Source organism: Arachis stenosperma, chromosome 9, assembly GCF_014773155.1.
Source record: "Arachis stenosperma cultivar V10309 chromosome 9, arast.V10309.gnm1.PFL2, whole genome shotgun sequence".
NCBI lineage: Eukaryota > Viridiplantae > Streptophyta > Magnoliopsida > Fabales > Fabaceae > Arachis > Arachis stenosperma.
Genome location: NC_080385.1, coordinates 94565110 through 94587770, shown reverse-complemented (window position 1 = coordinate 94587770; position 22661 = coordinate 94565110). Strand labels below are relative to the sequence as shown.

The 22661-nt window shown below is 38.1% G+C and overlaps 2 non-coding genes across 2 annotated transcripts; both read right to left on the bottom strand.

Moving 5' to 3' along the window:
• Positions 1-3979: 3979 nt before the first annotated feature.
• Positions 3980-4083, bottom strand: LOC130953516 (small nucleolar RNA R71). The gene has a single exon (XR_009075686.1). It is a non-coding gene; the product is annotated as a small nucleolar RNA R71 (small nucleolar RNA).
• A 5145-nt stretch (positions 4084-9228) lies between these two features.
• LOC130953248 (small nucleolar RNA R71) lies at positions 9229-9332 on the bottom strand. The gene has a single exon (XR_009075420.1). It is a non-coding gene; the product is annotated as a small nucleolar RNA R71 (small nucleolar RNA).
• Positions 9333-22661: the final 13329 nt, after the last annotated feature.

Here is a 22661-nt window from a genome sequence, read left to right as displayed (position 1 = left end):
GAGATCTGTACAAAATCCAACCATTAAAAGAATAGTTCCGTATTATGAAAAACCTAATCCCATTAGAATATTAACCATTGAAAAGGACTGGTTCAAAAAAGATAGAAAAATCCTATATAAAAATTAATTTTCCGAACACTTTTTATTACATTCCTACCAGCCTACAAAAAATCCAAAATTTTTATGAATTCATATTAGTAGACACTGGATCTATTGAATTAATACAGTATAAGGATCCCAATACTAAACATCCCATTTATTCGAAGATAAAAATCATGAAGATATTATCCTTACAAGAGTGGAAATTACTCCCATATCAATCTAAGAGTTTTTCATTGAAGTTTGAACCCCATAATTATACTTACTATGATTATCAAGAAGTGTGGAGTCATATGTTACACCTAGCACCAAGCCCTCACTCTTGATTCATCTAATTCAGAAAAAGAATATCATTACAATTTTTAAAATGGTTCAAATCATGATTTCAGACCTTTGGACCACTAAAAGAGTTCTTCCCAAAAGAAGCTAGTTTGGCTTATGAGTATTTTAAAAATAAATCATTATTCCTACCTGGATACAAATTTATATCATCCATAGCAACCATGAAAATTAGCTAGATATTAACATGGGAATATGACTCAGTAGCAGTTGAAGAATATCTCAGTATACAATATTTAGTAAGAGTAATAAAAATCAAATGGTGGAACAAATATGATTTGAATTTATTATGAAAAACAGCCATTGATCAATACTTAACAGCTTCACAAAATTACCCTGCCATATCAGCTACATGCAGTAATTTTAACGAATATAAAAAAGAATCTTTATTCTTAGCACAAAAACAAAAAATTATGGCAGCCCTAGCAGCAACAACATTAGAAGAAGATATCCAGAATTCATTACAAGCAATCTAGGCCGTGCCTCTTGGAGACGACGAAGAAGTCCAATCTAGTCCGGCTCATTACTTTCAAGACTCTCAAGAGCCTTTTGAAATGTAACAGAAAAGCAATAAGAACCATATAAGAAAATAATGTCAATGTTCAATAAAAAAGAAAATGATCTATGTAAAAAAAAACAAAGAGTAAATGTCGACAAAATAGAAAAAGCAAATAGTAAATGTCGGCAAAACAATAAATGTCGGCAAAACAATAAATGTCGGCAAATAGTATCTAAATAGTAATTACTTAAGATCTATAAATACTAAAATCCTCATTCACTTCAGGATCATTGATGTGCGGATAATTTATATGCTTTTTTGCATTGTTTTTAGGTAGTTTTTAGTGTGTTTTAGTTACTTTTTAATATATTTTTATTAGTTTTTATGCAAAAATCATATTTCTAGACTTTACTATGAGTTTATGTGTTTTTCTATGATTTTAGGTAATTTCTAGCAGAAATTGAGGGACCTAAGCAAAAATCTGATTCAGAGGCTGAGAAAGGACTGCAGATGCTGTTGGATTCTGACCTTCCTGCACTCGAAGTGGATTTTCTGGAGCTACAAAAGTATCTCTATGTTATTTTCCATTTTTTTATCTTTTAATTATCAAATCCTCATAACCATTTGAATCTGCCTGACTGAGATTTACAAGATGACCATAGCTTGCTTCAAGCCATCAATCTCCGTGGGATCGACCCTTACTCACGTAAGGTATTACTTGGACGACCTAGTGCACTTGCTGGTAAGTTGTGCGGAGTTGTTAAAAGTGTGATCACAATTTCGTGCACCAAGTTTTTGGCGCCGTTGCCGGGGATTGTTCGAGTTTGGATAACTGACGGTTCATCTTGTTGCTTAGATTGGGTAATTTTATTTTATGTTTAAGTTTTTTGTTTTTATTTTCGAAAAATACAAAAAAAATTTAATAAAATCATTAAAACCAAAAATATTTTGTGTTTTCTGTTTGAGTCTAGTGTCAAATTTTAAGTTTGGTGTCAATTGCATGTTTTTAATTTTCTTAAGTTTTCAAAAAAAAAATATGCATTGTGTTCTTCTGTGATCTTCAAGTTGTTCTTGATGATTTCCTTTGTTCAATCTCATGATTTTTTTGTTTTGTGTTTTATGTTGTTTTTCATATGCATTTTCGACTGCATAGTGTCTAAACATTCAAAATTTCTAAGTTTGGTGTCTCGCATATCTTTCTTTTCTCAAAAATTTTCAAAAATATGTTCTTGATGTTCATCATGATCTTCAAAGTGTTCTTGATGTTCATCTTGACATTCAAAGTGTTCTTGCATGCATTATTGGTTTGATCTTAAATTCTTATATTTTGATTCATTTTGTTGTTTTTTTTCTCTCCTCATAAAAAGATTTCAAAAAAAAAATAAAAAATATATATCTTTCAAGTAAATAACACAGAGAAATGAAGATTCAGAACACAAAGCAGAAGAATCACGGAGAAAAAGAGCTCACTGGCATTAAAACGCCAGTAAAAAGGCACTTTGGGTGTTAAACGCCAGAATGGTTATCATTCTGGGCATTTAACACCAGTAAAGCTATCATTCTGGGCGTTAAATGCCAGAATGGGCAGCATTCTGGGCGTTTAACGCTAGAAAGGGCAGCATTCTAGGCATTCAGAAAAATGCCCAGTAAAGAAGGATTTTTGGTGTTTAACGCCAGCCATGGTACCTGGATGGGTGTTAAACGCCCAAAGAAGCAGCCAAAATTGGTGTTAAACGCCAGAATGGATATCATTCTGGGCGTTTAACGCCAGGATGACACAAGGGATGTAATTTCATTTCCAATTCAATTTTTTTTTCAAATTTTCATGTTTTAATTCATAATTTTAAAATCTTATCTCTTTCATACCACATTTTCAAAAATCCTTGCTAACAATTAATGTTTTGATTCAAAAAATTGCAAGTTTGTTACTTTCCTGTTAAGAAAGGATCAATCTTTAAATCCTAGAATCATATCTTTTAGTTTCTTGTTAGTCAAGTTATCAATTTTAAAAAATCAAATCTTTTCAATTTCTTTTTCAATCATATCTTTTCTGATCATATCTTTTCCAATCAAATCTTTTTCAATCATATCTTTTTAAAGTTTTAATTTCAAAATCTTTTTCTAACTTCTTATTTTTTCAAAATTATTTTCAAATCTTTTTTCAACTAATTACTAATTCTTATCTTTTTCAAAACCACCTAAACACTTTCCCACTTTCAATTTTTGAAAATCACTAATCACTTTTTCAAAAATCTTTTTAATTAACTAATTGTCTTAATTTTAATTTTTGAATACTCTCTCTCTCTCACCTCTTTCTATTTATTTGCTAACACTTCTCTTCTACTTATAATTCAAACCCTCTCTCTCTCTGTGTTCGAATTCTTCTTATCTTCTCTCTACCTCATTCCTCTATTCTTCCTTTTCATCTGACACCTCAAGAAATCTCTATACTATGACATAAAGGATTCTATTACTCCTTTTTGTTCGCTTCTTTTTCATATGAGCAAAAACAGGGATAAAAACATTCTTGTTGAAGCTGATCCTGAACGTGAAAGGACTCTGAAGAAGAAGCTAAGAGAAGCTAAAGCAGAACACTCCGGAGAGGACCTTATAGAGAATTTCGAAAAAGAAGCAGACATGACAGTCAAACCCAACAACAATGCCAGAGATGCAAGCAAGATGCTTGGTGACTATGCTGCACCAACTTCCAACTTCTATGGAAGAAGCATCTCAATTTCTGCTATTGGAGCAAACAACTTTGAGCTTAAGCCTCAATTAGTTTCTCTAATGTAGAAGAATTGCAAGTTTCATGGACCTCCATCAGAAGATCCTCATCAGTTCTTAGCTAAATTTTTGCAGATCTGTGATACTGTTAAGACCAATGGGGTTGATCCCGAGGTCTACAGACTTATGCTTTTCCCCTTTGCTCTAAAAGACAGAGCTAGAACATGGTTGGACTCACAACCTAGAGAAAGCCTGAACTCTTGCGACAAGTTAGTCAACGCTTTCTTGACCAAATTCTTTCCACTTCAAAAGCTGAGCAAGCTTAGAGTGGACGTCTAAACCTTCAAACAGAAGGAAGGTGAATCTCTCTATGAGGCTTGGGAAAGATACAAGCAATTAACCAAAAGGTGTCCTTCTGACATGTTTTCAGAATGGAGCATCATATGTATATTCTATGATGGTCTGTCTGAAATGTCCAAGATGCCATTGGACCATTCTGCTGGTGGATCACTTCATCTGAAAACACCTGCAGAAGCCTAGGAACTCATTGAGATGGTTGCAAATAACCAGTTCATGTACACTTTTGAAAGAAATCATGTGAACAATGGGACGACTCAAAAGAAAGGAGTTCTTGAGATTGATACTCTGAATGCCATATTGGCTCAGAACAAAATATTGACTCAGCAAGTCAATATGATTTCTCAGAATCTGACTGGATTGCAAGTTGCATCCGGCATTACTAAAGAAGCCTCCTCTGAAGGAGAAACTTATGACCCTGAGAATCCTGCAATGGAAGAGGTGAATTACATGGGAGAATCCTATGGAAACACCTATAATCCTTCATGGAGAAATCATCCAAATTTCTCATGGAAAGATCAACAGAAGCCTCAACAAGGCTTCAATAATAATAATGGTGGGAGAAATAGGTTTGGCAATAGTAAGCCTTTTCCATCATCTTTTTAGCAACAGGCAGAGAATTCTGAGCAGAGCCTCTCTGGCTTAGCAAACATAGTCTCTGATCTATCTAAAACCACTCTCAGTTTCATGAATGAAACAATGTCCTCCATTAGAAATTTGGAGGCACAAGTCGGTCAGCTGAGTAAAAGAGTTACTGAAACTCTTGCTAGTACTCTCCCAAGCAATACAGAAGAGAATCCAAAGAGAGAGTGCAAGGCCATTAATATAACCAAAATGGCCGAACCTATAGAGGAGGAAGAGGCAGTGATTTCCAGTGAGGAAGACCTTAATGGACGTCCACTGACTACTAAGGAAGTCCCTAATGAGGAACCAAAGGAATTTGAGGCTCATATAGAGACCATAGAGATTCCACTAAACTTCCTATTACCATTCATGAGCTCTGATGAGTATCCTTCCTCTGAAGAGGATGAATACACTGTTAAAGAGCAATTTGCTCAATATCTATGAGCAATCATGAAGCTGAATGCCAATTTATTTGGTAATGAGACTTGGGAGGATGAACCTCCATTGCTCATCAATGAACTGAATACATGGATTCAGTAGACATTGCCTCAAAAGAAACCAGATCCCGGAAAGTTCTTAATACCTTGCACCATAGGGAGCATGAACTTTGAAAAGGCTTTGTGTGACCTAGGGTCAGGTATCAACCTCATGCCACTCTCTGAAATGGAGAAACTAGGGATCTTTGAGGTACAAGATGCAAGAATCTCACTAGAGACGGCAGACAAATCAATGAAACATGCTTATGGACTTGTAGAGGATGTCTTAGTTAAGGTTGAAGACCTTTACATCCCAACTGACTTCATAATCCTAGACACTAGGAAGGATGAGAATGAATCCATCATCCTTGGAAGACCCTTCCTAGCCACAGCAAGGGCTGTGATTGATGTGGATAGAGGAGAGTTAGTCCTTCAATTAAATGAGGACTACCTTGTGTTTAAGACTCAAGGATTTTCTTCTGTAAACATGGAGAAGAAGCATGAAAAGTGATGAGTGGATAATTTATACGCTTTTTGGCATTGTTTTTAGGTAGTTTTTAGTAAGTTCAAGCTACTTTTAGGGATGTTTTCATTAGTTTTTATGTTAAATTCACATTTCTGGACTTTACTATGAGTTTATGTGTTTTTCTGTGATTTCAGGTAATTTCTGGCTGAAATTGAGGGACCTGAGCAAAACTCTGAAAACGGCTGACAAAAGGACTGCTGATGTTGTTGGAATCTGACCTCCCTGCATTCAAAATAGATTTTCTGGAGCTACCGAACTCCAAGTGGCGCGCTCTCAACGGCGTTGGAAAGTAGACATCCAGAGCTTTCCGGAAATATATAATAGTCCATACTTTATTCGGAAATTGATGACGTAACTTGGCGTTGAACGCCAAGTACATGCTGCTGTCTGGAGTTAAACGCCAGAAACACGTCATGATCCGGAGTTGAACGCCCAAAACACGTTATAACTTGGCGTTCAACTCCAATAAAAGCCTCAGCTCATGGATAGATCAAGCTCAGCCAAAGCATACACCAAGTGGGCCCCGGAAGTGGATTTATGCATCAATTACTTACTCATGTAAACCCTAGTAGCTAGTCTAGTATAAATAGGATAAGTTACTATTGTATTAGACGTCTGATCTTTTGACAGTTTAATCTTTTGACTGTTTAGTCTTTTGATCATTCAGGGGGCTGGCCATTCGGCCATGCCTGAACCTTTCACTTATGTATTTTCAACGGTGGAGTTTCTGCACACCGCATATCTCTTAGATTCCCCAACAGAATCTTCGTGGTATAAGCTAGATAGATGGCGACATTCATGGGGATCCGGAAATTCTAACCTTGCCTGTGGTATTCCGAGTAGGATCCCGGGATTGAATGACTGTGACGAGCTTCAAACTCCTGAAGGCTGGGCGTGATGACAAACGCAAAAGAATCAAGGGATTCTACTCCAACCTGATTGAGAACCGACAGATGATTAGCCGTACTGTGACAGAGCATTTGGACCATTTTCACTGAGAGGATGGGATATAGCTATCAACAAGGGTGATGCCTCCAGACGATTAGCTGTGCAGTGACAGCGCATAGGACTATTTTCCCGAGAGGATTAAAAGTAGCCATTGATGATGGTGATGCCCTACATACAGCTTGCCATGGAAAGGAGTAAGAAGGATTGGATGAAAGTAGTAAGAAAGTAGAGATTCGAAAGGATTCTAGTATCTCCACACGCCTATCTGAAATTCCCACTATTGATTTACATAAGTATTTCTAACTCTTTTTATTTTCTATTTATTATTAATTTTCGAAACCCATAACCATTTAATCTGCCTAACTGAGATTTACAAGGTGACCATAGCTTGCTTCATACGAACAATCTCTGTGGGATCGACCCTTACTCACGTAAGGTATTACTTGGATGACCCAGTACACTTGCTGGTTAAGTTGAATGAAGTTGTGATCATAAATTCCAATAGAGCCAATTTTTAAATCTCCTGCAAATACAAAGAGGATCACAATTTCGTTCACCAAGTTTTTGGCGCCGTTGCTGGGGATTGTTCGAGTTTGGACAACTGACGGTTCATCTTGTTGCTCAGATTAGGTAATTTTCTTTTCAAAAATCTTTTTCAAAATTTTTCTTTTCTTTTTCGTTTTTTTTTCTAAAAATATTTTCGAAAAATTAATAAAAATTCAAAAAAATTAATAAAATCATAAAAATAAAAAATTGTATTGTGTTTCTTGTTTGAGTCTTGAGTCAACTTTTAAGGTTGGTGTCAATTGCATGCTTTAAAAATTTTTCTTGCATTTTTCGAAAATTCCATGCATTCATAGTGTTCTTCATGATCTTCAAGTTGTTCTTGATAAGTCCTCTTGTTTGATCTTGATGTTTTCTTGTTTTGTGTTGTTTGTTGTTTTTCATATGCATTTTTCGTTTGTTAGAGTCCATGCATTAAAGATTTCTAATTTTGGTGTCTTGCATGTTTTCTTTGCATCAAAAATTTTTCAAAATTATGTTCTTGATGTTCATCATGATCTTCAAGGTGTTCTTGGTGTTCATCTTGACATTCATAGTGTTCTTGCATGCATTAAGTGTTTTGATCCAAAATTTTTATGTTTTGGGTCATAATTGTGTTTTTCTCTCTCATAATTAAAATATTCAAAAGTCAAAAAAAATATCTTTTCCTTATTTTCCTCCAAATTTTCGAAATTTTGGGTTGACTTGGTCAAAAATTTTTAAAATTAGTTGTTTCTTACAAGTCAAGTCAAAATTTCAATTTTAAAAATCTTATCCTTTCAAAATATTTTTCAAAAATTATATCTTTTTCATTTTTTTTCTATTTCTCGATAATTTCAAAATTCTTTTTCAAAATATTTTCAAAATCTTTTTCTTATCTTTATATCATATTTTCGAAAATTAGCTAACAATTAATGTGATTGATTCAAAAATTTGAAGTTTGTTACTTTCTTGTTGAGAAAGGTTCAATCTTTAAGTTCTAGAATCTTATCTTTTAGTTTCTTGTTAGTAATTAATTTTAATTTAAAAATTAAATCTTTTTCAAACATATTTTATCTTATCTTTTATACCTTATCTTTTTCAAAATTTTATCTTTTCCAAAATTTGATTTTAAAATATCTTATCTAACTTCTTATCTTCTTATCTTTTTCAAATTTGATTTTAATATCTTTTTCAACTAACTATTTGACTTTTTGTTTGTTTCTTATCTTTTTCAAAACCACCTAACTACTTTTTCCTCTCTAATTTTCGAAAATATCTCACCTCTTTTTCAAAAATTCTTTTTGTTCTAAATTTTAATTTTAATCTTATCTTATCTTTAATTTTCAAAAATTACTAACCCCTTTTTCAAAATTATTTTCGAAATTCCCCTCTCTTTTATTATTCTATTTAATTATTTATTTACTAACACTTCTCTTCACCTCCCCTATCCTTACTCTTTATACAGACTATTCATTCTTCTTCATTCTTCTCCCCTCTCTTTTTCTACTAACATAAAGGAATCTCTATACTGTGACATAGAGGATTCCTCTTTCTTTTCTTGTTTTCTTCTCTTTCATATGAGCAGGAACAGGGAAAAAGGCACTCTTGTTGAAATTGATCCTGAACCTGAAAGGACTCTGAAAAGGAAACTAAGAGAAACTAAATTACAACAATCCAGAAACAACCTTTCAGAAATTTTCGAACAAGAGAAGGAGATGGCAGCCGAAAATAATAATAATGCAAGGAGAATGCTTGGTGACTTCACAAAGCCAACGTCCAAATTTGATGGAAGAAGCATCTCCATTCCTGCCATTGGAGCCAACAACTTTGAGCTGAAACCTCAGCTAGTTGCCTTAATGCAACAAAACTGCAAGTTTTATGGACTTCCATCTGAAGATCCTTATCAGTTTTTAACTGAATTCTTGCAGATCTGTGAGACTGTTAAGACGAATGGAGTTGATCCTGAAGTCTACAGACTCATGCTTTTCCCTTTTGCTGTAAGAGATAGAGCTAGAATATGGTTGGATTCACAACCTAAGGATAGCCTGGACTCTTGGGATAAGCTGGTCACAGCTTTCTTGGATAAATTCTTTCCTCCTCAAAAGCTGAGCAAGCTTAGAGTGGATGTTCAGACCTTCAAACAAAAAGATGGTGAATCCCTCTATGAAGCTTGGGAAAGATACAAGCAGCTGACCAAAAGGTGCCCATCTGACATGTTTTCAGAATGGACCATATTAGATATATTCTATTATGGTCTATCTGAATTTTCGAAAATGTCATTGGACCATTCTGCAGGTAGATCTATTCACCTAAAGAAAACGCCTGAAGAGGCTCAAGAACTCATTGACATGGTTGCAAACAACCAATTCATGTACACTTCTGAGAGGAATTCCGTGAATAATGGGATACCTCAGAAGAAAGGAGTTCTTGAAATTGATGCTCTGAATGCCATATTGGCTCAGAACAAAGTGTTGACTCAACAGGTCAACATGATCTCTCAAAATCTGAATGGATGGCAAAATGCATCCAACAGTACTAAAGAGGCAGCTTCTGAAGAAGCTTATGATCCTGAGAACCCTGCAATGGCAGAGGTTAATTACATGGGTGAACCTTATGGAAACACCTATAATTCATCTTGGAGGAATCATCTAAATTTCTCATGGAAGGATCAACAAAAGCCTTAACAAGGCTTTAATAATGGTGGACGCAATAGGCTGAGCAATAGCAAGCCTTTTCCATCATCTTCTCAGCAATAGACAGAGAATTCTGAACAAAATACTTCTAATTTAGCCAATCTAGTCTCTGATCTGTCAAAGGCCACTTTCAGTTTCATGAGTGAAACAAGATCCTCCATCAGAAATCTGGAGGCACAAGTGGGCCAACTGAGTAAGAAAGTCATTGAAACTCCTCCCAGTATTCTCCCAAGCAATACAGAAGAGAATCCAAAAGCAGAGTGCAAGGCCATTGATGTAATCAACATGGCCGAATGCACAAGGGAGGAGGAGGACGAAAATCCTAGTGAGGAAGACCTCCTGGGACGGCCCTCAAGCAAGAAGGAGTTTCCTATTAAGGATCCAAAGGAATCTGAGGCTCATATAGAGACCATAGAGATTCCATTAAATCTTCTTCTGCTATTCATGAGCTCTGAAGACTATTCTTCCTCTGAAGAGGATGAAGATGTGACTGGAGAGCAAGTTGCTCAATATTTAGGAGCTATCATGAAGCTGAATGCCAAGTTGTTTGGTAATGAGACTTGGGAAAGTGAACCTCCCTTGCTCATTAGTGAACTGGATACCTGGATTCAGCAAATTTTACCACAAAAGAGACAAGATCCTGGCAAGTTCTTAATACCTTGTACCATAGGCACCATGACCTTTGAAAAAGCTCTATGTGATCTAGGGTCAGGGATAAATCTTATGCCACTCTCTGTAATGGAGAAGCTGGGGATCATTGAGGTACAACCTGCCTTGTACTCATTACAATTGGCAGACAAGTCATTAAGACAAGCTTATGGAATAGTAGAGGACGTGTTAGTAAAGGTTGAAGGCCTTTACATCCTTGCTGATTTCATAATCATAGACACTAGGAAGGAAGAGGATGAATGCATCATCCTTGGAAGAACTTTCCTAGCCACAGCAGGAGCTGTGATAGATGTCAACAGAGGTGAATTAGTCCTTCAATTGAATGGGGACTACCTTGTGTTTAAGGCACATGGCCAACCCTCTGTGACAAAAGAGAGTAAGCACAAAGAGCTACTCTCAGTTCAGAGTCAAGAAGAGCCCCCACAGTCAAACTCTAAGTTTGGTGTTGGGAGGCCACAACCAAACACTAAGTTTGGTGTTAAGACCCCATATCCAAACTCTAAGTTTGGTGTTGGGACTATACAACATTGACCTGATCACCTTTGTGGCTCCATGAGAGCCCACTGTCAAGCTATTGACATTAAAGAAGCGCTTGTTGGGAGGCAACCCAATTTTATTTATCTAATTTTTATTTTATTCTATTTTATTGTTATTTTGTGTTTTATTTGGTACATGATCATGTGGAGTCACGAAAAAAATATAAAAATTAAAAACAGAATCAAAAATAGCAGAAGAAAAATCACACCCTGGAGGAAGCACAGACTGGCGTTCAACGCCAGTAAGGAGCATCTGGCTGGCGTTCAAGGCCAGAACAGAGCATGAATCTGGCGCTGAACGCCAGAAACAAGCAACATTCTGGCGTTTGAACGCCAGGAATGTGCCTTAAGAAAAGCTGGCGCTGAACGCCAGTAACAAGCATGGAACTGGCGTTCAACGCCAGAAACATGCTACATATGGGCGTTGAACACCCAGAACATGCTTTACATGGGCGTTGAACGCCCAGAATGTGCACCACTCGGTGTTTAAACGCCAGAATGGTGTGCAAAGGCATTTTACATGCCTATTTGGTGCAGGGATAGAATTCCTTGACACCTCAGGATCTGTGGACCCCACAGGATCACCTCAGGATCTGTGGACCCCATAGGATCCCCACCTACTATATTCCCACCTTACCTCCTAATCCTATTTTCACTCTTCCCCATGTCACACTTTCCAAAAACCCTTCACCAATCACCTCAATCTCTCTTCCCAATCACCTATTCACCACTCACATCCATCCACTCTTCCCCATAAACCCCACCTACCTTCCAAATTCAAAAACATTTTCCCACCCAATCCCACCCTAAATGGCCGAACCTACCCTCTCCCCTCTCCCTATATATACCCTTCTATTCTACTTCATTTTCACACAACACTACCCCCTCTACTATACCTTGGCCGAATCCATCTCCCCTCACTCTCCTCCATTTTATTCTTCTTCTTCTTCTTCTCTTCTTTCTTCTCTTGCTCGAGGGCGAGCAATATTTTAAGTTTGGTGTGGTAAAAGCATAAGCTTTTTATTTTTTCATTACCATCAATGGCACCTAAGGCCGGAGAATCCTCTAGAAAAGGAAAAGGGAAGACAAAAGCTTCCACCTCCGAGTCATGGGAGATGGAAAGATTCATCTCCAAGAGCCATCAAGACCACTTCTATGATGTTGTGGCAAAGAAGAAGGTGATCCCTGAGGTCCCTTTCAAGCTCAAGAAAAATGAGTATCTGGAGATCCGACATGAAATCCGAAGAAGAGGTTGGGAAGTCCTAACCAACCCCATGCAACAAGTCGGAATCTTAATAGTTCAAGAGTTCTATGCCAATGCATGGATCACTAGGAACCATGATCAAAGTATGAACCCGAGTCCAAAGAATTATCTCACAATGGTTCGGGGGAAATACTTAGATTTTAGTCCGGAGAATGTGAGGTTGGCGTTCCACTTGCCCATGATGCAAGGAGATGAACGCCCCTACACTAGAAGGGTCAACTTTAATCAAAGGTTGGACCAAGTCCTAATGGACATATGTGTGGAAGGAGCTCAATGAAAAAGAGACTCCAAAGGCAAGCCAGTCCAACTAAGAAGACTGGACCTCAAGCCTGTAGCTAGAGGATGGTTGGAGTTCATTCAACGGTCCATCATTCCCACTAGCAACCGATCTGAAGTTACTGTGGATCGGGCCATCATGATTCATAGCATCATGATTGGAGAGGAAGTAGAAGTTCATGAAGTCATCTCCAATGAATTCTACAAAATAGCCGAAAAGCCCTTCACCATGGCAAGGCTAGCTTTTCCTCACCTTATTTGCCATCTATGTTACTCAGTTGGAGTTATCATAGAAGGAGACATCTCCATTGAAGAGGATAAGCACATCACCAAGAAGAGAATGGAGCAAGCAAGAGAGACCCTCCACGATTCCCAAGAGATGCATGAGGATGCTCATCATCAAAAAATCCCTGAGATGCCTCAAGGGATGCACTTTCCTCCCAACAACTATTGGGAATCTCTCAACACTTCCTTAGAAGATTTGAGCCACAATGTGGAACAATTAAGGGTGGAACATCATGAGCACTCCATCATTCTCCATGAAATAAGAGAAGATCAAAGAGCAATGAGGGAGGAGCAACAAAGGCAAGGAAGGGACATAGAAAAGCTTAAGGACATTGTTGGTCCTTCAAGAAGAAGACGCCACTAAGGTGGATTCATTCCTTGTTCTTATTTCTTTCTGTTTTTCGGTTTCTATGTTATGTTTATCTATGTTTTGTGTCTCTACTTCATGATTATTAGTATGTAGTAACTATGTCTTAAAGCAATGAATAAAATCCATTAATCCTTCACCTCTCTTAAATGAAATATGTTTTAATTCAAAAGAACAAGAAGTACATGAATTTCGAATTTATCCTTGAATTTAGTTTAATTATATTGATGTGGTGACAATACTTTTTGTTTTCTGAATGAATGCTTGAACAATGCATATTTTTGATCTTGTTGTTTATGAATGTTAAAATTGTTGGCTCTTGAAAGAATGATGAACAAAGAGAAATGTTATTGATAATCTGAAAAATCATGAAATTGATTCTTGAAGCAAGAAAAAGCAGTGAAAAAGAAGAAGCTTGCGAAAAAAAAAGAGAGAAATTGGCAAAAAAAAAATATAGAAAGAAAAAGAAAAAGCAAGCAGAAAAAGCCAATAGCCCTTAAAACCAAAAGGCAAGGGTAAAAAGGATACAAGGCTTTGAGCATCAATGGATAGGAGGGCCCAAGGAAATAAAATCCAGGCCTAAGCGGCTAAATCAAGCTGTCCCTAACCATGTGCTTGTGTCATGAAGGTCCAAGTGAAAAGCTTGAGACGGTTTGGTTAAAGTCGTGATCCAAAGCAAAAGAGTGTGCTTAAGAGCTCTGGACACCTCTAACTGGGGACTCTAGCAAAGCTGATTCACAATCTGAAAAGGTTCACCCAGTCATGTGTCTGTGGCATTTGTGTATCCGGTGGTAATACTGGAAAACAAAGTGCTTAGGGCCACGGCCAAGACTCATAAGTAGCTGTGTTCAAGAATCAACATGCTTAACTAGGAAAGTCAATAACACTATCCAAAATTCTAAGTTCCTAGAGAAGCCAATCATTCAGAACTTCAAAGGAAAAAGTGAGATGCCAAAACTGTTCAGAAGCAAAAAGCTACAAGTCCCGCTCATCTAATTAGAATTAATATTCATTGATATTTTGGAATTCACAGTATATTCTCTTCTTTTTATCCTATTTGATTTTCAGTTGCTTGGGGACAAGCAACAATTTAAGTTTGGTATTGTGATGAGCGGATAATTTATACGCTTTTTGGCATTGTTTTTAGGTAGTTTTTAGTAAGTTCAAGCTACTTTTAGGGATGTTTTCATTAGTTTTTTTGTTAAATTCACATTTCTGGACTTTACTATGAGTTTATGTGTTTTTCTGTGATTTCAGGTAATTTCTGGCTGAAATTGAGGGACCTGAGCAAAACTCTGAAAAAGGCTGACAAAAGGACTGCTGATGCTGTTGGAATCTGACCTCCCTGCACTCAAAATGGATTTTCTAGAGCTACAGAACTCTAAATGGCGTGCTCTTAACGGCGTTGGAAAGTAGACATCCAGAGCTTTCCAGAAATATATAATAGTTTATACTTTATTCGGAAATTGACGACGTAACTTGGTGTTGAACGCCAAGTACATGCTGCTGTCTGGAGTTAAACGCCAGAAACACGTCATGATCCAGAGTTGAACGCCCAAGTTGGGCATTCAACTCCAAGAAAAGCCTCAGCTCGTGGATAGATCAAGCTCATCCCAAGCATACCCCAAGTGGGCCCCGGAAGTGGATTTATGCATCAATTACTTACTCATGTAAACCCTAGTAGCTAGTCTAGTATAAATAGGATAAGTTACTATTGTATTAGACGTCTGATCTTTTGACAGTTTAATCTTTTGACTGTTTAGTCTTTTGATCATTCAGGGGGCTGGCCATTCGGCCATGCCTGAACCTTTCACTTATGTATTTTCAACGGTGGAGTTTCTGCACACCATTGATTAAGGGTGTGGAGCTCTGCTGTACCTCAAGTTTCAATACAATCACTATTATTTTCTATTCAATTCTCTTTTATTCTTATTCCAAGATATACGTTGCACAAAACTTTGATGAATGTGATGATCCGTGAAACTCATCATCATTCTCACCTATGAACGCGCGTGACTGACAACCACTTCCGTTCTACCTTAGGCCGGGCGCATATCTCTTAGATTCCCCAATAGAATCTTCGTGGTATAAGCTAGATAGATGGCGGCATTCATGGGGATCCGGAAAGTCTAACATTGTCTGTGGTATTCCGAGTAGGATCCCGGGAATTCAGAAAGTCTAACCTTGTCTGTGGTATTCCGAGTAGGATTTCTGTATTGAATGACTGTGACGAGCTTCAAACTCCTGAAGGCTGGGCGTGATGACAAACGCAAAAGAATCAGGGGATTCTACTCCAACCTGATTGAGAACCGACAGATAATTAGCCGTGCTGTGACAGAGCATTTGGACCATTTTCACTGAGAGGATGTGATGTAGCTATCAACAAGGGTGATGCCTCTAGACGATTAGCCGTGCAGTGACAGCGCATAGGACCATTTTCCCGAGAGGATTAAAAGTAGCCATTGATGATGGTGATGCCCTACATACAGCTTGCCATGGAAAGGAGTAAGAAGGATTGGATGAAAGTAGTAAGAAAGTAGAGATTCGAAAGGATTCTAGCATCTCCACACGCCTATCTGAAATTCCCACTATTGATTTACATAAGTATTTCTATCCCTTTTTATTTTCTATTTATTATTAATTTTCGAAACCCATAACCATTTAATCTGCCTAACTGAGATTTACAAGGTGACCATAGCTTGCTTCATACCAACAATCTCTGTGGGATCGACCCTTACTCACGTAAGGTATTACTTGGATGACCCAGTACACTTGCTGGTTAAGTTGAATGAAGTTATGATCATAAATTCCAATAGAGCCAATTTTTAAATCTCCTGCAAATACAAAGAGGATCACAATTTCGTCCACCAAAAAGCTTCTCTCAATACAAAGTCAGACAGAGCCCCCACACTCAACTTCTAAGTTTGGTGTTGGGAGGTCACAACCATGCTCTGAGTATCTGTGAAGCTCTGTAAGAGCTTCCTATCAAGCTATTGACATTAAAGAAGCGCTTATTGGGAGGCAACCCAATTTTATTTATCTATATTAATTACTTTCTCAATTTTATTTTATAGTTTTATTCTATGTCTTCTTTAGGTTGATGATCATGTGAAGTCACAAAAATAGCTGCAGAATTAAAGCGGAATAAAAAATAGCATCAAAAATAGCACACCTTAGAGGATGAGTTTACTGACGTTTAAACGCCAGTAAGGATAGCAAAAATGGGCGTTTAACGCCCAGTCTGGTAGTATTCTGGGCGTTAAATGCCATAATTGGTAGCCAGACTGGCGTTTAACGCCAGAGAAGGGTGTCTGGTGTCTGGCTAGCGTTAAACGCCAGTAAGGGTAGCAGAATGGGTGTTTAACACCTAGTCTGGCAGCATTATGGGCGTTAAACGCCAGAATTGGCCGCCAGACTGGCATTTAACGCAAGAAATGGGCAGCAAACTGGCGTTTAACGCTAGAAATGGCTTACAGTGGGCATTTAAATGCCAGAAAGGTGCAGGGGTGAGAAATCCTTGACACCTCAGGATCTGTGGACCCCACAGGATCCCTACCTATCCCAACTCACTATCTCCCTTCTTCACACCTTTCCATAACACTCTTTTCCAAACACCATTCACCTATCAAATCCTACCCTCTACCCCATTATCTCTTCACCATTCATATCCATCCACTATTTCCCAAAATAAATCACACCTACCCCTACCCACTCAAATTCAAACCATTTCCCTCCCAAACCCAACCCCTATCACACGGATTTCCTCTCCCCCTTACCCTATAAATACCCCTCCTTACTCCTTCATTTTCATGCACCACAAACACTCCCAACCCCCTGGTGCACGAAATTGTGATCATCAATAATGGCGCCAAAGACTTGGTGCTCTCAAACGTGAATCACACTTTGTCACAACTTCACACAATTAACCAGCAAGTGCACTGGGTCATCCAAGTAATACCTTACGTGAGTAAGGATCGATCCCACGGAGATTGTCAGCTTGAAGCAAGTTATGGTCATCTTGTAAATCTCATTCAGGCGGATTCAAATGGTTATGGAGTTTTGATAATTAAAAGATAAATAAAACATAAAGTAAAGATAGAGATACTTATGTAATTCATTGGTGAGAAATTCAGATAAGTGCATAGAGATGCTTTGTTCCTGTTAAATCTCTGCTTTCCTACTGCCTTCATCCAATCCTTCATACTCCTTTCCATGGCAAGCTGTATGTTGGGCATCACCGTTGTCAATGGCCACTTCCTGTCCTCTCAGTGAAAATGGTCCAAATGCGCTGTCATCACACGGCTAATCATCTGTCGGTTCTCGATCATGTTGGAATAGGATTTACTATCCTTTTGTGTCTGTCACTACGCCCAACACTCGCGAGTTTGAAGCTCGTCACAGTCATCCCTTCCTAGATCCTACTAGGAATACCACAGACAAGGTTTAGACTTTCTGGATCTCAGGAATGGCCGCAAATAATTCTATCTTATACCATGAAGACTTCGATCTTTCGGAATGGAGGCTAAGAGATATACGCTCGATCTAAGGTAGAACGGAAGTGGTTGTCAGGCACGCGTTCATAGGTTGAGAATAGTGATGAGTGTCACGGATCATCACATTCATCATGTTGAAGTGCCAGCGAATATCATAGAATAAGAATAAGCATGAATTGAATAGAAAACTGTAGTAATTGCATTAATACTCGAGGAACAGCAGAGCTACACACCCTTAATCTATGGTGTGTAGAAATTCCACCGTTAAAAATACATAAGTGAAAATAGGGTAAGCATGGCCGAATGGCCAGCTCCGAATTTCTAAGGACTAAAAATGATCCAAATATAGATACCCAGATTCCCCAGATGAAAATACAATAGTAAATGGTCCTATTTATAATGAAACTAGCTACTAGGGTTTACAAAAATAGGTAACTGATGCAGAAATCCACTTCCAGGCCCACTTGGTGTGTGCTTGGGCTGAGCGTTGAGCTTTACACGTGTAGAGGTCTTCCTTGGAGTTAAACACCAGCTTTGGTGCCAGTTTGGGCGTTTAACTCCAACTTTTATGCCAGTTCTAGTGTTTTGACGCCAGAAAAGGGCCGAGAGCTGGCGTTTTGACGCCATTTTACATCGTCAAAACTCGTGCAAAGTATAGACTATTATATATTGCTGGAAAGCCCTAGATGTCTACTTATCAACGCAATTAAGAGCGCACTATTTGGGGTTCTGTACCTCCAGAAAATCCACTTCGAGTGCAGGGAGGTCAAAATCCAACAGCATCTGCAGTCCTTTGTCAGCCTCTGAATCATATTTTTGCTCAGGTCCCATAATTTCAACCAGAAAATACTTGAAATCACAAAAAATCACACAAACTCATAGTAAAGTCAAGAAATGTGAATTTTACTTAAAAACTAATAAAAATATACTAAAAACTAACTAAATCCTACTAAAAACTATATAAAAATAATGCCAAAAGCGTATAAATTATCCGCTCATCACAACACCAAACTTAAATTGTTGCTTGTCCCCAAGCAACTGAAAACAAAATAGGATAAAAAGAAGAGAATATACAATGAATCCCACAGTATCAATGAAACTTAGTTCTAATTAGATGAGCAGGGCTTGTAGCTTTTTGCTTTTGAACAGTTTTGGCATATCACTTTTTCCTTTGAAATTTAGAATGATTGGCATCTATAGGAAGTTAGAATTTTTGATAGTATTATTGATTCTCCTAGTTTAGTATATTGGTTCTTGAACACAGCTACTTTATGAGTCTTGGCCGTGGCCCTAAGCACTTTGTTTTCCAGTATTACCACCGGATACATAAATGTCACAGACACATAACTGGGTGAACCTTTTCAGATTGTGACTCAGCTTTGCTAAAGTCCCCAATTAGAGGTGTTCAGAGCTCTTAAGCACACTCTTTTTGCTTTGGATCATGACTTTAACCACTCAGTCTCAAGCTTTTCACTTGGACCTGCATGCCACAAGCACATGGTTAGGGATAGCTTGATTTAGCCACTTAGACCTGGGTTTTATTTCTTTGGACCCTCCTATCCATTAATGCTCAAAGCCTTGGATCCTTTTTACCCTTGCCTTTTGGTTTAAAGGGCTATTGACTTTTTCTGCTTGCTTTTTCTTTTTTTTTTCTCTCTTTCTTTTTTTTTGGCTATATTTTTTTCATTACTTTTTCTTGCTTGAAGAATCAATTTCATGATTTTTTTCTGATTATCAATAACATTTCTCCTTGTTCATCATTCTTTCAAGAGCCAATAATTTTAACATTCATAAACAACAAGATAAAAAATATGCACTGTTCAAGCATTCATTCAGAGAACAAAAAGTATTGCCACCACATCAAAATAATTAAACTAGTTTTAAGATAAAATTTGAAATCCAAGTACTTCTTGTTCTTTTTGTAATTAAGCACATTTTTCATTTAAGAGAGGTGAAGGATTCATGGAGTTATTCATAGCTTTAAGACATATACACTAGACACTAATGATCATGTAGTGAAACACAAACATAGATAGAACCTACAGCATAAAAATTGAAATCAGAAAAATAAATAGACAAGGAGATTAAGGAATGAGTCCACCTTAGTGAGGGTGACGTCTTCCTCTTGAAGGTCCAATGGTGCTCTTGAGCTCCTCTATGTCTCTTCCTTGCCTTTGTTGCTCCTCCCTCATAGCTCTTTGATCTTCTCTAATCTCATGGAGAATGATGGAGTGCTCTTGGTGTTCCACCCTTAATTGCTCCCAATAATTGTGTGGAGGAAATTGCATCCCTTGAGGCATCTCAGGGATTTCTTAATGAGGGACTCCCTTATGCTCTTGTTGAGTACCATGAATGGGCTCTATAGTTTGCTCCATCCTCTTCTTAGTGATGGGCCTGTCCTCTTCAATGAGGATGTCTCCCTCTATGACAATCCCAGCTAAATAGCCAAGGTGACATATGAGATGAGGAAAGGCTAATCTTGCCAAAGGTGAAGACTTGTCAGCCACCTTGTAGAGTTCTAGAGGTATGATTTCATGAACTTCTACTTCCTCTCCAATCATGATACTATGGATCATGATGGCCCGATCCTCAGTTACCTCAGATCTGTTGCTAGTGGGAATGATAGAGCATTGGATGAACTCCAACCATCCTCTAGCCACAAGCTTAAGATCCGATCTTCTCAATTGAACCGGGTTGCCTCTTGAGTCTCTTTTCCATTGAGCTCCTTCTACACATATGTCCATGAGGACTTGGTCCAACCTTTGATCAAAGTTGACCCTTCTAGTGTAGGGGCGTGCATTTTCTTCCATCATTGGCAAGTTGAACGCTAGCCTCACATTTTCCGGACTGAAATCTAAGTATTTTTCCCGAACCATTGTAAGCCAATTCTTTGGGTTTGGGTTCATACTTTGATCATGATTCCTAGTGATCCATGCGTTTGTATAGAACTCTTGAACCATTAAGATTCTGACTTGTTGAATGGGCTTGGCAAGAACTTCCCATCCTCTTCTTCGGATCTCTTGTCGGATCTCTGGATATTTTCCCTTTTTGAGCCTAAAAGGGACCTCAGGGATCACCTTCTTGTTGGCCACAATTTCATATAAGTGGTCTTGATGGACCTTTGAGATGAATCTCTCTATCTCCCATGACTCAGAGGTGGAGGTAGTTGCCTTCCCTTTTCTCTTTCTAGAGGTTTTTCTGGCCTTAGGTGCCATAAATGGTTATGGAAAAACAAAAAGTAATGCTTTTACCACACCAAACTAAAAATATTTGCTCGTCTGATGAGCGGATAATTTATACGCTTTTTGGCATTGTTTTCAGTATGTTTTTAGTTAGTTTTTATTATATTTTTATTAATTTTTAGTTAAAATTCACTTTTCTGGACTTTATTATGAGTTTGTGTATTTTTCTATGATTTCAGGTATTTTCTAGCTGAAATTGAGGGACTTGAGTAAAAATCTGATTCAGAGGCTAAAAAGGACTACAGATGCTGTTGGATTCTGACCTCCCTGCACTCGAAGTAGCTTTTCTGGAGCTACAAAAACCCAATTGGCGCGCTCTCAACTGCGTTGGAAAGTAGACATCCTGGGCTTTCCAGCAATGTATAATAGTCCATACTTTACTTGAGATTTGATGGCTCAAACCGGCGTTCCAAATCAGCTCAAAACTGCCCGGCGTTAAACGCCGGAACTGGCACAAGAATGGGAGTTAAACGCCCAAACTGGCACAAAAGCTGGCGTTTAACTCCAAGAAAAGTATCTACACGAAAATGCTTCAATGCTCAGCCAAGCACACACAAGTGGGCCCGGAAGTGGATTTTTATGTCATTTACTCATTTCTGTAAACCCTAGGCTACTAGTTCTCTACAAATAGGACCTTTTGCTATTGTATCTTTGGATCCTTGGATCTTTGGATCGTTGATCATCTTTAGATCTTCGAATCCTTTGATCACATTTTGGGGGCTGGCCTCACGGCCATGCCTAGACCTTGTTCTTATATATTTTCAACGGTGGAGTTTTTACACACCATAGATTAAGGTGTGGAGCTCTGCTGTACCTCGAGTATTAATGCAATTATTATTGTTCTTCTATTCAATTCAGCTTGTTCTTGTTCTAAGATATCACTTGTTCCTCAACTTGATGAATGTGATGATCCGTGACACTCATCATCATTCTCACCTATGAACGTGTGCCTGACAACCACCTCCGTTCTACCTTAGATTGAGTGTTTATCTCTTGGATTCCTTAATTAGAATCTTCGTGGTATAAGCTAGAATTGATGGCGGCATTCAAGAGAATCCGGAAGGTCTAAACCTTGTCTGTGGTATTCTGAGTAGGATTCAAGGATTGAATGACTGTGACGAGCTTCAAACTCCTGAAGGCTGGGCGTTAGTGACAGACGCAAAAGAATAACTGGATTCTATTCCAACCTGATTGAGAACCGACAGATGATTAGCCGTGCTGTGACAGAGCGCGTTGAACATTTTCATTGAGAGAACGAGACTGTAGCCACTGACAATGGTGATGCCCAACATACAGCTTGCCATGGAAAGGAAGGAGAAGATTGGATGAAGACAGTAGAAAGCAGAGAGACGGAAGGGACAAAGCATCTCCATACGCTTATCTGAAATTCTCACCAATGAATTACATAAGTATCTCTATCTTTATGCTTTATTCATAAATCATCCATAACCATTTGAATCTGTCTGACTGAGATTTACAAGATGACCATAGCTTGCTTCATACCAACAATCTTCGTGGGATCGACCCTTACTTGCGTAAGGTTTATTACTTGGACGACCCAGTGCACTTGCTGGTTAGTTGTGCAAAGTTGTGAAATTATGTTTAGACCATGGTATTGAGCACCAAGTTTTTGGAGCCATTATCGGGGACTGTTTGAGTTGTGAAAAGAATGAATCACAATTTCGTGCACCAAGTTTTTGGCGCCGTTGCCGGGAATTG